This window comes from Callithrix jacchus, chromosome 3 (assembly GCF_049354715.1).
Source record: "Callithrix jacchus isolate 240 chromosome 3, calJac240_pri, whole genome shotgun sequence".
NCBI lineage: Eukaryota > Metazoa > Chordata > Mammalia > Primates > Cebidae > Callithrix > Callithrix jacchus.
In genome coordinates, this window is record NC_133504.1 from 47788432 (window position 1) to 47807107 (window position 18676).

An 18676-nucleotide genomic window follows, 5' to 3' on the forward strand; every position below is an offset into this window, starting at 1 on the left:
TCAACTACTATTGCATTCCTGGGATACATCCCATTTGATCATAATACATTATCTTTTTAGTGTGTTGTTGAATTCAGTTTGGTTTTTGGTTGAGGATTTTGGCATAAATATGTGTCAATGACTTTGCTTGTTGCTTTCTTTTTTTAATATGTCAAGATATTACTGGCCTCATAGAATGAGTTTGGAAGTATTCCCTCTTCTGTTTTTCACAGTTGTTTGACCAGGACTGGTATTAGTTCTTCTTTAAATGTTTTGTAAAATTAAGCAGTTAGGTCATAGGGTGCTGGGTTTTTCTGTTCTGGGAGACTCTATTACAGCTTTGATTTCATTACTTGTTATTGGTCTATTAAGGTTTTGGGTTACTTCATGGTTTACTCTTGATAGGTTGCATGTGTGTAGGAATTTATCCATTTCTTCTGGGTTTTCCAATTATTGGCATATAGTTATTAAGCAGCCATTAATAATTCTTTGAATTTCTGTGGTATCAGAGGTAATGTCTCCTTTTTCATCTCTGAGTTTATTTATCTGGGTCTTTTTTTTCTTAGTGTGCTAAAGTTTTGTTAATCTTATTTATATTTTTAAAAAACAACCTTTTGTTTTATTATCATGTGTGTTGTTTTTGATTTCAATTTCATGTATTTCTGATCTTATCTTTATTATTTCTTTTCTTCTACTAATTTTGTGTTTGGTTTGCTCTTACCCTTGTAGTTCTTTAAGATGCATCGTTGGGTTGTTTATTTGAAATTTTTCTACTTTTTGATACAGGTGCTTATTGTTATAAACTTCCTTCCTAGTACTGCTTTCTCTGTATCCCTTAGGTTTTGATATGTTTTGTTTCCATTTTCATTTGTTTCAAGACATTTTTAAATTTTCTTTTTAACTTTTTCACTTACCTATGAGTCATTCAGAAGCATATTGTGTAATTTCCATTTGGTTGTATAGTTTTCTAAGTTCCTCTTATTAATAATTTTTAGTTTTATTCCATTGTGGTCATATAAAATACTTAATATAATTTCAATTTTGAAATATTTAAGACATTTTGGGGCCTAACATATGGTCTGTCCTTGAGAATGATCCATGTGCTGAGGAGAAGAATGTGTATTCTATAGTCATTGAATTAAATATTTTGTAAATATTTATTAGGTTCATTTGATCTATGGTGCAGATTAAGTCCAATGTTTCCTTTTTGATTTTCTATCTGGGAGATCTGTCCAATGCTGAAAGTTGAGCCTTGAAATCACCAAATATTATTGTATTGATTTCTTATTTCTTTATTTAGTTTTAATAATATTTGCTTTGTATATACGGGTGCTCCAGTATTGGGTGTATATATATTTACAATTGTGATACTCTCCCTGAATTTGACCCTTTATCTTTATATAATGACCGTCTTTGTCTCTTTTTATAGTATTTATCTTGAAATCTTTTTGTCTGATATAAGTATAGCCACTCCTGCTCTTTTTTGGTTTCCATTTGAATAGAATATCTTTTTCCATCCCTTTATTTTCAGTCTATGTGTCTCTTTATAGGCAAGTTGTGTTTCTTGCAGGCAATAGTTCATTGGGTCTTGTTTTTATCCATTCAGCCAGGCATTGTCTTTTGATTGGAGAGTTTAGTTCATTTACATTAAATGTTATTATTGATAAGGACTTTCTACTGACATTTTGTTATTTGTTTTCTGATTGTTTCTTGATTTAAGGTTACCATATGCCTTGCAGGTAACATCTTATAACCCATTATTTTAAGCCAATGGGAACACTGATTCCAAAGCAAGCAAAGAGAAAACTGATAAAAACTACACTTTTAACTTCATACCCCCTCCTCACGTTTTAACTTTTTGTTGTTTCTATTTATGTCTTACTATACTATGCTTGTAAAGTTATTATAGTTATTTGTGATAAGTTCATCTTTTAGTCTTTCTGCTCAGGACATGAGTCATTTAAACACCATATTTACAGTGTTGTATTGTGTGTTAGTCTGTGTACTTACTATTACCAGTGAGTTCTGTACCTCTAGATGACTTCCTTTTGCTCATCAATAGCCTTTTCTTTCAGACTGAAAAACTCCCTTTAGCATTTCTTGTAGGACAGATCTGGTGTTGCTGAAATCCCTCAGATTTTGTTTGGGAAAGTCTTTATTTGTTGTTCATGTTTAAAGAATATTATCAATGGATATGTTATTTTGTGATAAAAGTGTTTCCCTGCAGTACTTTAAATATGTTATGCTACTCTCTCCTGGCCTATAATACTTCCACTGAGAAGTCTGATGCCAGACATACTGGATCTCTGTTGTATGTTGTTTCTTTCATCTTGCTGCTTTTAGAATCCTTTCTTTATCTTTGACCTTTGGGAGTTTGTTTATTAAATGTCTTGAGGTAATCTTAGTTAGGTTAAGTCTACTTGATCTTCTATAATGTTCTTGACCTTGAATATTGAGAGAAAGTACAAATAAAAGTACTTTCAGTAGTCAAGGTCAAGAACATTATAGAACTTTCTCTCAGTTTGGAAAATTCTGTTAGTTATTTTCCTTTTTTAAAAGTTTTACCTTGATCTCTCTCTCTACCTCCTCTTTAAGGTTAATAACACTTTTGAGGCTGTTTCTAGATCTTGCACGTGAACTTCAGCCTTTTTTTCTTGTTTTCTGTCTCTTCTATGATTTTTAAAGACTGTCTTCAAGCTCACTAATTCTGTCTTCTACTTTATCAATTGTGCTATTAAGAAATTATGATGCATTCTTCAGTAGGTCATTTGAATTTTTCAGCTCCAGAAATTCCATTTGGTTGTTTTTAATTATTTCGCTATCAAATTTATCTTTTAGGATTCTGAATTCCATCTCCATGTTATCTTGAACTTCATTGAGGTTTCTCAAAACAACTATTTTGAATTCTCTGTCTGAAAGGTCTCTTATTTCTGTCACTTTGGGATGAGTCACTGGTGACTTATTTACTTCATTTGGTGAGGTCATGTTTTCCTGGATGGTCATGATACTTATGTATGTTCCCCAAAGTCAGAGTATTGAAGAGTTAGGTATTTATTATAGTCTTCACAGTTTGTACCTGTCCTTTTTGGGAAGGCTTTCCAAGTGTTCCAAGGAAATTAAGTGTTGTGATTTAAGTCTTTGGTCACTGCAGCCATATCTGCATTAGGGGGCACCCCAAGCCCAGAAATGCTGTGACCTTTGCAGACTTATGTAGATACTGCCTTGGTGGTCTTGGGTAAGATCCAGAAGAATTCCCAGATTCCCATCCAGACACTCTCATTCTCTTCCCTTAGTTTCTCCCAAACTAATGGAGTTCCCCTCCATGCTGAGACGCCAGGAGCTGGAGGAGAGATGGCACAGGCAACCATGTAGCTACCACCACTGCGACTGCACTGGATCAGACCTGAAGCCAGCATGTCCCTGGCTCTTGCCCAAGGCCTAGAGCAACAACTGCTTGGTTACTACCTATGTTCCTTCAAGGCCTAGGGGCTCTACAATCAGAAGATGGTAAATCCTATCAGGCTTGTATCCTTACCTTCAGGACAGTGAGCTCCCTCCTAGTCTATAGTGGGTCCAGAAATGCCAATAGGAGCCAGAACCTGGAGTTGGGAACTGTATTAATCCATTTTCACACTGCTATAAAGATACCACCTAAGATGGGGTAATTTATGAACAAAGGAGGTTTAATTGACTCACAGTTCTGCATGGCTGGAAAGGCCTCAGGAAACAAGGGGAAGCAAGGCACATCTTACATGGTGGCAGGAGAAAGAGAGTGCATGAGAAAATGCCACCTCTTAAAACCATCAGCTCTCATGAGAACTCACTCACTATCGTGAGAATGGAATGGGAAAACTGCCCCCATGAGCCAATCACCTCCCACCAGATCCCTCCCTCGACATGTGGGGACTACAATTCAAGATGAGATTTGAAGCAGGGACATGGAGCAAAACCATGTCAGGAACCGTAGGGATCTACCTGGTGCTCTATCCTACTTTGGCCGAGCTGGCACCCAAGCTTCAAGACAAAGTAATTCCCACTCAGCTCCACCCCAGGCTGGTAGTGAGCATGACTGGCTACTGCCAATGTTCACTCAAGGCCTAAGGGCTCTTCAGTCAGCTTGTGATGAACACTGTAGGGCCTAAGCATCTCCTTCCAGGGTAATGGGCTCCCTCTGGCCTAAGGTGGGTCCAAAAATGCTGATCAGGAGCCAAAGCCTGGAATTGGAGTCCCCAGGAGCCCACTTTGTGCTTTATTTACCTCATCGTGGCTGAGCTGGTACCCAAGCTGCAAGATAAAGTCCTCTTTACTCTTCCCTGTCCTTTCCTCAAGCAGAAGACATTTGCCCTCAACCCCCACACCATGGCCACCACAGCTGGGAGTGTGCTGGGTCACATCTAAAGCCAGCACTGCAGTGGGGCTCACCCAAGGCTCACACTGATGTTTATTCCAGGCCCAAGGGCTCTTTGATAAGCAGGTAATGACTCCTTCCAGGACTGGTCCTTCCCTTCAAAGCAGCTGGTTCCTTTCTGGGCCAGGGAGTGTCTAGAAATACCATCTCAGAGATGGGGCCTGAAATGAGAGTCTCATGAGTCAGTCTTTGCCCCATCTTACTGTGGCTGAGCTGGTATTCAAGCTGCAAGACAAAGTTATCTTTACTCCCCCACCCTTCCCTCCCCTCCTCTTCCCTTTCTTCCCCTCCCCTCCCCTCCCCTCCCTTCTCTTCCCCTCCCTTCCCTCCCCTTCCTCTGCTCTCCTCTCCACTCCTGTCAGGTGGAATGAAGGATTCCCTCTCAGAGCTACAAGCTGAATTGCCTGGGAATGGGAGAAGACTGATATAAACACTGCCTTGGCCACCCCAGCTGATGTCTCACCAAGTTGTGTGTACTCCATTGGCTTCAAACCCAGTGCAGCACTAGGATTTGCCTAGGAATTGCAGTCCTTGTTGCCTAGACTGCTTTTCAAGTTTATTTAGGACCCCAGCAGCTTTAGCTTATGGTGGTGGGGATAGCCGGAACTCAGTTTCTAACTGCTGAGATGGGTTATTCCCCTCTGGCTAGGGTTGCTCTAAATATTCCCTTTGTGGGCACTAGCTGAATTCTACCCTGTGTTGCTTTCTGCTATGACAGGGTGGCACTAAATTCCAATGCAAAATCTCATAGTCACTGTACTCTCCTCTGAAGCACACAGATTCCTTCCACACCATGTGGCTGCTGCCAGTGATGCAAAACTGGTGATGCTGGTGATACAAGATGTCTTTTCTACCCTCTTTAGTGCCCCTTTCCTTGATATGGTATTAAAACCTGATTTTGGTTTTTATGAAGGTGCTTTCTTGTATGGATAGTTGTTCAACTTGGTGTTCCTTTTGGGGAGTGGTAGGTACTATTTCTAGAGTGTTCTATTCAGCCATCTTACTCTTTCTCCTCCTCAACCAAGACACTTCTGTGAGAGAGGTGTTATGAGCAATCACAGTAGGAGAACATGCATCAATTGACACTGACTCAGCTTCCATGAGCATACTATTTAAGAAAAATGTTCCTGGGAGAGAAACAATTCTATGTGTTCACCAAAACATTTCATTTTCTTCCTGGACAAAAAAGAAGACTTTATTTGCTACCATTACTACTCCAAACACACAAACACACAACACACACACTTACAAACACAAGCACATAGATACATTGACTCATGACAGAGAGATTAGATAGATGCTAGATAGATAGATTGATTGATCTAGATAGATTGAGTTATGATTATAAGTCATGGGCAACTTGGTAAGAGCTGAAACAATGTTCTCTGTTTCAGGCACAGCCATAAAACATCCTGAGTCATCATAGTATGGTCCCCATTGTCTCTTTGATGATGGAAATGTACAGTGAAAGGAGTCGGGATTCTGAGTTTACTGCTTGGAAGACAGCCACCCAGGAGAGCCACTGACCAGGAAACGCCTCCTGAGACTCTGCATGAGCCAAAAATAAATATTTGTGGTATTAAAGCTCTGTGAGTTTGAGGTTGTCTTTTATATTTTGTAGTAGTTAGCACACCCTGAGTAACACAGATCCAAAGCATGGAAATAACAAGATCAAGCATTCCAGGCTCCATTTTTAAAACTCTAAAATTCTACCTTATAGGTTTTATCTTTAGGAAAATGCTTCTATTATCCTTAGGAAACTCTTATGGGTCTACTACTCAATAAAGCAAAACTCTTTACTATAACATGAAATTTAAAACAATCTAAGTGTCAATAACATACACCAGTTAAAATTATGGTAAATTTGTAGAATGAAATATGAGAACACTAAAAATGAAGAAAAATAGACACATATTTTGTGACAAAGTTAGGCTCTCTAATGCCTTATATTTACATCTATGTGTAGAATATATATTGTAAATATATGTTCCAAAATGTTAGCAGTGATTACTGTAAGTTGTGATTTTTATCTCTTTCTCTGTTATTTCCTGTGTTTCTTGATATTAAAAATTGTGAATCCACATACATATAATGTCTGTCATCAGATATTTGTAAATTTTCACAGACAACAACTAGGTGAAATTCAAGAGTGGACAGAATAGAGCCCTCGAATATTCAATGCCAGGGAAATGGGCATGAGTAGCCATGGAACAAGGAGCTACTTATGCAAAGAAGGGGCACACAGTACCTGTAACAAAGCAAACAAACAAAAAGACTAAATGTGGAGCCATTTTCTCAGTCCCACCTGCTTTCACCAATTTAAGAGATGAAAATTACCTACTTTGTTAATTTGCTGTCAATAACTAAAAACAACTGAGTAACTGAGGAGTAAATTCAGAGACTTCAATCAGACAGTTCTCTGGCAGAAGCATTTTCCTGAAACAAACCCTACTTACAGGGTGAGAGTAGCATGATAGAAGAAAAGGTTGGATATCATCTCCATGCATTACTAAATATCAGTAATTATTTATTGTAACATTTTTGACCCAAAGTCATACTGTAATAAGTATCTCCCTTGAATCTCAAAGGGAAAACAGAAAACTATAGATTCATCTTAAATTTTTTTCTCAGTTTAATAATACATCAACAGAAACAATGTTTATCCATTAAACATCCAAATCATGTCTCTTTAAGTCTCTTTTCAGAATAAAAATTGTATCTTTGCATATTGAATACTCTAGAGAATAACATCAAAAGTTAACAAAAATGTATCAATATTCCTGCTTTGCAAACATGGTATGTAACTAAAGAAATATATTCAGGGTTTTGTCTGTCTGCTTATTTATTTGGCTGTTTTAAAATTGATCTTTATCTAGTTTCACTTCTTTCAGTAGTAGGCTTTTTTTGTTTCCTATTCTTTGAAATTGTCAGAGATTTTAAAAAGTGGTAATCTAGAAACAAAAATCAGGGAAATTAAACACCCTAGCATTTTAATGAAGGATTTAGTGAATCCCCTCGTATTAATGTTCAGAAATTTTGACAATAAAGTAAGAAGTACGATAGGCTGAATTTAACAACCAAGACATTTTTGTAAGTATTATACCAATGGGCAACATGGTGAAACCCCATCTCTACTAAAAATAACAAAAATTAGCTGGGTATGGTGATATATGCCTACAATCTCAAGCTGCTTGGGAGGCTGAGGTAGGAAGATCACTTGAGCCTGGGAAATTGAGGCTGCAGTTAGCCATGATTGTGCCATTGTACTCCAGCCTGGGTGAAAAAGCAAGACCCTTTCTCAAAAACAAAAAGAAAAGAAAAGAAATTATTGCTATGCTAGATTTCAGTCCTTGTGAATTTTTAAACCTATATCATGATTTCTGATTGTACAATAGATTATACTTCATTAAGGAATCTCATTATGTAAAGCATTTCAAATCACAAAACCACATTCTTTACAGCTTGAAGTTTGTTGGGGGGGGTTGTTTATTTTTATCTCTTTTTAAAATCTTATCTCTGTGAGACAAAATAAATGAAAAGATGTCCCATGTTCATGGATTGAAAAAAATAATGTTGTGAAAATGTCCATACTACTCAAAGCAATCTACAAATTTAATGCAATTTCTATTCCAACTTTAATGACATTTTTTCCAAGAAATAGAAAAAAAATTCTAACATTCCCATAGACCATAAAAAGGCCCCACATAGCAAAGCAATCTTTAAGCAAAAAGAATAAAGCTGAAGATATCACACTACCTAATTTCAAAATATACTACAGAGCCAGTATAATGAAAACAGCATGGAACTACCATATAAAACAGACATACAGAACAGTGAAACAAAATAGAGAGCTCAGAAATAAATCCATACATTTACAGTAAATTGTTCTTTGACAAAGTTGCCAAGAACATACAATGCAGAAAGGACAGTCTCTTCAATAAATGCTGTTGGGAAAACTAGATATCCATGTACAGAATAATAAAATTAGAGCTTCATGTCACACCATCTACAAAAACCAATTCAAAGTGATTAGAGACTTAAATGTAAAATCTGAAACTATAAAACTACTAGAAGATAACATAGAGAAAACATCTTAACATTGATGTGAGCAAATGTTTTTTGGATATGACCATAAAGGCACAGGCAACAAAAGCAAAAAATATACAAATAAGATTTCATCAAACTAAAAAGCTTATACACAGCAAAGGAAATAATTACCAGAGTGAAAATACACTCTATGCAATGGGAGAAAATATTTACAAACCAAGTATCTGTTAAGGAATTAATACCCAAAATCTGTAAGGAACCCAAACAATTCAATAGCAAGGAAAAAAATCCAGTTAAAAAGTAGGTAAAGGAGCTGAACAGACATTTCTCAAAAGAAGACACAAAAATGACTTATAGGTATATGAAAAAATGCTCAACATTTTTGTTGAGCATTATTGCAAAAACCAGAGAAATTTCCCTAATCATCAGAAATGCAAATTAAATTCACAATGAGATATCACCTCATTCAAATAGGTATCACTGTTAGAATGACTGCTATCAAAAAGAAAAGATAGCACGTGTTGGTGAGGATGTGGAGAAAAGAAAACCTTTGTGCACTGTTGGTGAGCATGAAAATTGGTATAGACGTTAGGGAAAATAGTACAGAGTTTCCTCCAAAAAATTAAAAATAGCACTACCATGTGGTCTAGCAATTCCGTTTTTTGGTATATAGCCAAAGGAAATGGAATAAGAATCTCAAAGAGATATTTGCACTCCCATTCTCATTGCAGTACTATTCGCAATAGCAAAGATAGGGAATCAACTTAAATGTTCAACGACAAATAAATGGGTAGAGAAAATGACAAATAAATGCATTAAGCAATGGATAAAGAAAACAGAACACTACTCAGCCTTAAAAAATAGGAAAATCTTGCCATGTGCAACAACAACATGGACAAATCTGGAGGACATCATGCAAAGTGAAATAAACCAAGCACAGAAGAACAAATACCACATGATCTTAGTTTTCACCACGTCATCACCAGCACCTCACCTTGTCATTTTGATAGCAGTGATTCTAACAGTGGAATCTAAAGAAGTCAAGCTTATAGAAGCAGAGATTAGATTAGTGGCTGCCTAGGGGCTGGAGGGTGGGGAAAATGGGGAGATGTTTGTCAAATTGCACAAAGTTTCAGTTATATAGGATAAATAAGTTCTAGAGCTCTAATGTACAGCATGGTGACTACAGATGATATCATAGGGTGGTATACTTGAAATTTGCTAAGAGAGTAGCTCTCACCACACACACACACTCACACATGCATACACACACACAAAATAGATAGAACTATATGGGATAACACGTATGTTAATTAGCATGACTGTGGTAATCATCTCACAATGTACAAAGCATATTGTACACTAGACATATATACAATTTTTATTTGTCAGTAATACTTCAATAAAGCTGAAAAATCCTGTCTCTTAATTATGATAAAGTTACTACAGTCTGTTACACATGGTGATGATACACTTCATATAAAGTCTTGGTGGCCAAATGTTTTCAATAAGGATGGACGAAACAGCATTATGCAGATCACCACTGAGTGATTTCTCAGTTTCCTTGTGTGTAACTTAATTTGTTGTAATAAATTGTGTGTTTTACAGGGTGCCAATTATTTTAAAAGCATTGAAATGCAATTGTGCAAGTATCTGTAGTCTAAATATATACACTTTTCAATGATGTTACTCTTTTGAAGTTAAAAGTATCTGATGTTCAGAAATAAATTCATTCTCAGATATTTTTCATTTTGAATTTATAATAAGATTCAATGAAAAATTTTCCCCATCTGCCTTACATAAACAATTCTCATTGATTATTTCACTGGAAACAATGCAGCCAGATATACCCTCTGCAGCATTTTGAGTGATGATGGGGACAGGGGTTCTTCCCTGACAAGGCATTGAGTCATGAATCTGAATAGTTCTTCTTGTGTGGACACCAAGATGAATGAACTAACAGAACTGGGGCTAGAAATCCAAAAAATATTTATCTTCAAGCAAGTTCAAAGCTGTAGTATCACTTTCAGGGCCAAACTGAGACATGTGGGCACACAGGGCATGCTAATAATTTGGCACAGCTTCCAACTGATAGTCTTTGAACATGGAACATATATTAGCAGACAGGCTGAGCACTGAGAGAAGCAAGAGCAGAAATGTTTTGGTTCAGAATCAGACTCTCCTTCAAACTGCAGAGCAATTCAGGGTATGTTCCCCACTCAAGGAACAAACACTCTCTAGAGGGCATTTTAGAAGAAAATAAATGTTCCTTTGAAAACATTTTAAAGACCATCAAGTGATCGCTTCCTACTTGAACATGCCTCTGGAGGACACATGTCCCATCATTTCTGGTTCATGAATATTATTTAGTGCATATTTTGTTTCAGGCACCCTGCCTGGCTGTGGCTACCAGGGTAAGGGAGCAGCTTATCATGTTTTATCTTCCAGTCATCTGCAATTCCTCCCAGAAAGGAGCTCTGGAAAATGCGATTTGCTGCAGCTCCCAGCCTTTACAGCCAGCTAGGGTGGCCTCACAGATTGTAGTGCTCCAGGAGCTGGCTCTGCCGACCTATTCCTTATTCTGGCTCTGAGCTCACTACTTCTCTATAGACAGAAATAGCTTGGCGTTCAAAAAAACGTTCTTATGTTTCCTCGCTGCCAACTTAATTTAAATAACAACATAGGAATGAGCCATCATCACCATGTTTTACTAACAACTTGGAGCTGGCTTAGCAAAGCTCTGTGAAGTCACGTGGCAGGGATGGCATACCGAGTATAGGAGGGCCTGAGACCAGGGCTCCTCGAGCCTGGCATGGTCGGGTCATGTGGGCTGTGAGGGTTTGAAGACTTTCACTGAATCTTTTTTCCCAGGTCACAGAGAAAGGCAGGCGGACCACCAGGATTTTACGCAAGCCACTATTTAACTCTCCTACTGTAGGCCTTTCCCTTGACATCATCCGTATTGCTGGGGAAAGATTTCCAAAGAGTTTAAAGATTCGAAATCTGCAACTCAGGAATGATACAACAAACGGGCCAACAAGCAAAAAACATGTGCCTGTTCCACCTTCTCTTAGTCCCAAAGAGTTCAGAAGCAGATAAACAGTGACTTGTATAGCAGGTGTTTTAAAGGTGGTAGAAATGCCTTTTGCTGTATCATATTGTCTCTTTCATGGGCATAATACCAACTATTTGCTCAAGTTGAACCAATTTCTGAGGCTTGGTCTTGTGGCTTCTCCTGCATAAGCAATCCTTTGGTGCACAAATGTATTGTTTTGTGGTTTCAAGTACAATTCTTCATTCACTATTTTAACCTTAAAGCAATGGTTTACTCCATTGAGATCACATGCTAATCTTAGCAATTTTGATTGCCTTGATTTAATGGAAGAATCATAAAATAAGGTATAAATTTCCAATACAAAAACTATTTTCAGTCTATAGAAGGAGGCCATTTTTTACATGAGTTGATCTGTACTTCTTGGCCTACTTGAATAGAACAAAATGCAGCACACCTATAAACGAGTAAAACTGGAATCTCCTCCTTCTTGAGAAAGTACATCACAAGCATTCTTAAGCCCCAGGGAGAAGTGCTATGCATTCATTTTTGTCTATAACATAGCTCTACTCTTGAACATTAATTTAAAAAGCAATAGACCTTAATATTGCAGTCGAACAATCTGTACATAACTTGCCTTCTTGTTTTTTTTTGCACATCATGCCTCAGCCCCCTCTAGTATCCTTCCCTGATTCCAACTAAGACTCCATATTTACTAATGTGAATTCTTTTTATGATTCCACATTCACCACTACATTTAACTTGAACTATGAGATTAAATATTCCACCCCGCATAAGTGCCCTCAAAATGTTAAGATTTAAAGACTGGGCTGGGCTTATGCATCAGGAATGCAAATTATCAACCACATGACAACTGTGAACTGACATCTCAAAGAAATTGTGCCTGGTTAACAGCTAGGTAGCTAATAACTATACTTATCTAAACATGCCTTGGCTTTTTATTAATTGTGATATATAAACAGGGAGGGGGACAGTGCAAGAAAAGTTTTTCAGTGTGGTAATTATTTTTCAGTCTCTTCGTTGTTCTTCTACATGTTGTGATATTCTGCCTCCCAAATTCTGAAAACAATTCTTATTGATTTGCTGGAAATGCCATCCATGCAAACAGACCGAGTAATTGAGAGAATAAATAAAAATATTCAGTGAAATTTCCATGCAGAAGCAGCATACCTTCTGTAAGACATCAATAATGAATTGATGGGTAAATTAACATTGTAGAACTTATCAATTCTTATCAATAATATCAAAATTATTTTTTGCTTTTAAATAAGAAAAAACTATTTGATGCTTTGGAGCTGTGGAGGTGGTAGCTAATAAATTTTTTTAATTTAATAAAACATATATGCAACTGACACATGACCTCTGAAAATAAATAAAGCAGCCGAATGATCTCTATATCCTTCTGGTACTGTTGGGTTAATGCCAAAGTGCAGAGCAGCTGGTAGAAATGCATCTGTGCTCGCCAAATATCATTGTTGCATATTCACTCATGAATGAGGAAGCTCCTGCACATCCAGAGACTGTTGGACAAATAGGCCAGACCTCACTGTATGCACAGACATTTGGTTTCAATCACATATAGATTCTACCCTGATGTGTATTTAAGTGTGTGTGTGTGTGTGTGTGTGTGCACAATATTATTAAACCCAATTGTTTACTTAAGTTAAATCCTCACATGTATTTACCACAGTACCATATATGCAGTACAGAAAGCACCAAGTAAATACCAATTAAGGGTGATGAGACAAATGAATCTAAAAAATGATTGACTGCTTCCATGTTGTGGAAAACAGTGTAATTCGATATATTATCTATGCAAATCTGAAAAAAATACTTCTGTGAACATCTACACAGAAAAGTTATGGTTGGAATATAGCATAAATATCAAACGATACTGCTGATTTTCAGATTTTACAATGAAAATGAAATACCTGAAGTTCATGGGCTCTAAAACTCCACAAAAATATAAGAAATATAAGAAGCAGTTTTGATTTTGTAATTACTATGCTACTAATTATGTAAAAATGGTATAAACAAAATGCAGTTTTCAAATAGGTTTTACTACAATCTGAGAAATTCGTATGCTTACATCTCTGTGGTGTGAGGAACAGAAATGCCCAAATATTTCAAACCACTGAAAATTCACATTCAATATATAACAAAAAGAAAATATTAAATTGTGAATTAAGAGCAAAGAAATAGACTTGGTGAAGAGGAAAATCTTTTTCTGGATTGCCTGAGTATGTGTGGTTTGCACCTCACTTTCATGTTTTCCTCATACAGTTTAAAGCATTAGATTTTAAAGACAATGTGATGGAATTCATTTGTTTTCATAGATTCATGTCATTATCACACAGTATTTTAGAAAACCTTTTATATGCAATTGTCTGTGAATTTATAACCAATCACGTAATGAAAGAATTTTAAATACATGTGCTCATTTTCAACAACATTTCTGGATTTAAAATACATGAACATGTGAGTAAGATGTTTATAACCTTCACTGTGATCTGACTAAGCATTTAGTATATTTAACATGGAATAAATGCTAGCTGTGTGGTCAGAAACACACAAATCACCATGCGATAATTACAACATGCATTCGTATTTAATGATGGAATCCCCTCTTTGCACCTGTAAATAACTTGTCTGCAAGAAATATGAATGAATAGAAAGACGAAGTTTGTGTTTTGCAACTTGGTGTGTACAGGATTCCACCCATAATAACTTATTCCACAATCCATATCACTGCAGAAAAAACTGCTTCCTGAATAGCACACAGCTTCTGTGTGTGAGTAAGACCCTTGGGTTAGCTACTCTGGAAGTTCAAGTGCACCGCCTCATTTGTCTGCCTTTTCACTGCTTTCCTTTAGTTGTGTGAAATATTTCATCCTGACGTTTTAAATACCAACTTCCTTAAGACAAAATGTGACTGGGTCCTTTGGAGTGCTCCCTGGCATGGATCCTCTTTGCAAACTGGATGTGCTTTAATAATAGATACTATTTTAACGCTACCACTGGGCTCCCACCTTTAGCAAATGTCCAAAAGAATTACAGATCTCTATTCTGGTAGTTGCCAAGCTGAGCACTGATCAACCTGGAGGGGGAAGAAGAGGTGGAGGATAAATATGCCATATATTTACTTACTTATTTATAAAATGGAAAGAAGAAATATTAGCTAGAGCCCTAATGTATTGCTACGTATGACCAAGTTGCTGCTGCTATCCAAGCTAGCTTTTAAAACTAATAGAAGCAACATATTTTTAGTCTTTTCATTTGCTTCTGCCTGGTATTTCTGTGAATGTTCTCTTGCTTTAACCGTAGAATCATCTCCTAATGCCACACTGGGATGTCTGGTAATATCTATAATTTAGAACAGCAGATGAAGAATAACGGCCTATAGACACTGTTCATGCAACCCCTGTTACTGTACTTTCCAAAATACTATGTGGAAGTCCTAAAGAAACAACGGCTCGAGACAGCGTCCGGGGTTTCCAATGTGAAGATGACAGATTGCTCTAATACAGACCTGACAAGCAGTGTAATTTCTGAAAAATCTAATCTCACGCTGCATGTGTAAGGAGTATACAGGAGTTACCCAAAGGCCAAAAATAAATAAATAAATAAGAGGGAAAAATAAAATCTTATGAAGCATGTTTTTCTTCCTCACAGCATTTTTTTTTTTTGAAGCAACAGCAAGGAGAAAGAGCTATCCTGTCATAAAAAATAGATCTAAAACGCATAGTGGCTGAGGAAGGTGGTGAAAATGCAATTGAACACCAGGCAGCTAAAGAGATGGGGCCAACACTTCTGGAATAGCAAGCAGTTTGGTTAAACAATAAACAACATATAATTGAAGACTGCTCCAGAGAGCTCGCCTCTGGACTGTGCTATCTCTATTTACTGAACATGCACCTGCCATTGGTCTGTGCTGAGCAGACCTGGCACTCACATGATCTGACTTTGATTTGGAGAATCCCCTCCCAGACAGGCTTAAGGAGAATCTCAACATCTCACTCTGTCTCCTTTCTCTTGCTATCTTGACACAATAGTTTAAAATTGGAAGATTTTCATATTAACTTGCTTTTCATTTTGAAAAGTAGAATATTTTGAAGTTGTGTAAAAATCCATCAATTTCCTATTGTAAATACTACATGTATAAACATTTAAGACAGACATATGAGTCATGCTTAAATGGATATTTTAAATGCAACCATTGGAGAGAAAGTACTCGTATCAGTAACATTGCTTAAAATCAAATTCCCAAGCACCTTTTCAAGGAGAATTTGAGGTTAACAAGCATAAAAAGAGATTGCAGAGAATGCAAGAACCAGACATTACAGGCAGGAACAATGTAACCCACTGTCTCTGCTCATGCATCTGCTGGATCTCCGAAACTCAGACTTGCATTTTAAAAGCTATTTCTTTCCTGTAGCCATCATGGGCTGACATCAGGGTCTGGTGGCATCACATGCATTGCCAACAATTGGTGAGACTGTGGGAGGATAAAATGAAACCCACAGACCTCACAACCTCTTTAACCACCAGGTCTGCAAGATGTTCATAGTTGAGCTTGTATCTTCCCATCTGTCTCCTTGAAGTGAAATTATCTTCATCAAAAAGAAAAAAGCATTCAGTGTTCATAGAGAGGAAAAAGTGCCTTGTGGAGAGTGTTTTCATTAAAAAAAAAAAGTATTCCTAGTCCTCCCCCACCCCCAAAAAAGGTAAAGCAGTTCTGAAAGAGGTAACAAGAAATAGCAATAAGCTACTTAAAAAGTTATTAAAAGAATACACTTTCCCACAAAACTATACCTTAAGTTTATTTTTGATTCCCTTCTAGTGTGGTATTTTCATTAACAGTGGAAAAGCCAGCCATGAAGTTTCAGAGACAAGCTTCCTTTCAGTTCCCTAATTCAGCTCAAACATACACTGAGGCTAATGTACCTGGCAGAGTGGAAGAGAGGGAGAAGAGGATTTCACAAGAGGACAGGAAATCTGCAGGAGAGAACAAGCATGATGAGTGGCCTCTCAGCCAGGCAGGCCACCAACCTGTCACAGGGAAGTTCTCTTAATATTCTGACGTGTCATGACTCAAGCCTGTCTCTGGAACTATTAACCTTGTTCCCTATTGGGTCCCCGTTCACCTCAATGAAGGTGCTCAAAAGCAAGTTCCATCATGACCAAGCAGTTGAGAAATGAAGGAGAAGCTAAAGATGCTATTCATCCATAAGCCAGATAAGCAATACTAGAATATTTAAGATTACACAACCATTTTCCCAAAAATAATAATATCAGAAAGGAAATTGACTTCACATTTCACAGACATAAAACTTAGATTATCCTATTGGGAAGATTATATATTACAATGGTACAATTCTTCCCAAATCAATTTGTGTCTTCAAAATGCAGTCCCCAAACAAAATCCCTATGGAATTTGTTTTGTAACTTTGGAAAACTTACCGAAAAAATACATCTGAAAAAAATAAATAGGAACTATTCAAAATAATGAAAAAGATAAATTAAATATTGGAACAAGAGGACTTATTCTAAGAGCCAGTAATTTAAAACAGTGTGATATTGGCATAAGAATTCACAGACAGATCAAGGGAACAGAACAGATAACCCTAAAACAGATTCTAGAATACCAAGAGTCATAAAATACTGCAAACTACTGGTGTTGGTTAATTGGCTGTTAAGAGCAAAAATGAGTCGTGTTTTTACCTTTTATAATATAACTGGATAGATAAGTAGGTAGATGGAGAGATAGACAGACATACATACATGCAGAGATACATAAATACATAGGTGCATAGATAATAGATACAACCTGAGCTGGATTGCCAGTGTTTAATGTTAAAAAAATCTATAAAAGTTGGAAGAAAATACTGTTAAATATTGAATTGATCTCAGGATATAGGAAAATTTTTAAACATAAAGGCAGTTGAAGAGTTTGCATCTTGGAACTAGATATCTGTGCATTATATTTTCTTTATTGCCATAAAACATCAAAAATACCAGCCAATCATTCAGAGGGTTTGAATAATTGAGTGGAAATGCATAGCTCGTCAAGGGCTGTCAACTAGCCACAAAGAGTTATTCAGCCCCAAGAATATAACAAACTAAAATCGGAGCTGCTCATTTGTGTTTCATAGTTGAAAAGCATTCTTATGGGATGACAGTCACAGACCAGTTGTCTATTTAGCCTTTGGGTCAGGTATGGAGGATGCAAGTTGTAGGATTCCTACTCTTTAATAAGGTGAGATACCCGAAGGTAAGCAGAGCTTAAGGGCAAGGCAAAAGAACCTCCTTGCAATTAGGAGGAAGGCCTGAGATAAGGTTGGGGAGTAGAGGCTGCTTTCCAGAGAAGGGCAGTGAGTAGGTCAATCTGGCCAAAGAGCAGGGAGTTGAGAAACAGGGAAGAAAGTGCAGCAAGGGAGGTAGAGCAGGACCTCAGGGAAGGAGGAGGAGGGCCAGCTTTAGATTTCTGGCCTTCATTCACTGTCAATGGACAGGCTCTGCTTGTTGCAGAGGGTAGAGCCAGGGTGGAAGTGAAATTATGAGGGTGTCCTCCAGAGTCCTTTCCCAATATTTTCCTTCACTTTTTCTGTTTATCTGTCTTGTTTTGGCTCAACACAAAAATGACTTAAGCAAATCCATGTGTAACTATCAGCATTTTCAATGATCAAGCAAGGTACTTCTCTGCTTTATTTTAAAGATCTTGGATGATGACTTTCATTAGTGACCTAAATATATGGCCCTGAATAATATGCTGTATTCTCAGTAACACTGCTATCTTCTGTCACAAATGCAGTATTTCTCTTCCTGTTCAGTATATTCACTAAGATTTTACACCTAATTAATCATGTTCATCTTTTTATTTTATAACTTACTTCCTCCACTCCCCAATCCTTAATCCTAAATTCTAGGACTTAATGTTCGCATAATTATCTTTCCTACCAACCATACATGTCCTTCTCTCCCCTTCCCTTTCTATAGCCTCACTTAGATAGCTTTACATTCTTAAGTGAGATTAGATGTGTAATATATATTCACATTTTATCTTTTCAGATTTCTTTTCTATTTGGATTACTGCCAACACTATATCCCCATTTTACATTTCAGTGAATTAATTCGGGGGCTGAAATTGTTCTCCCTGGTGTTTTACATCT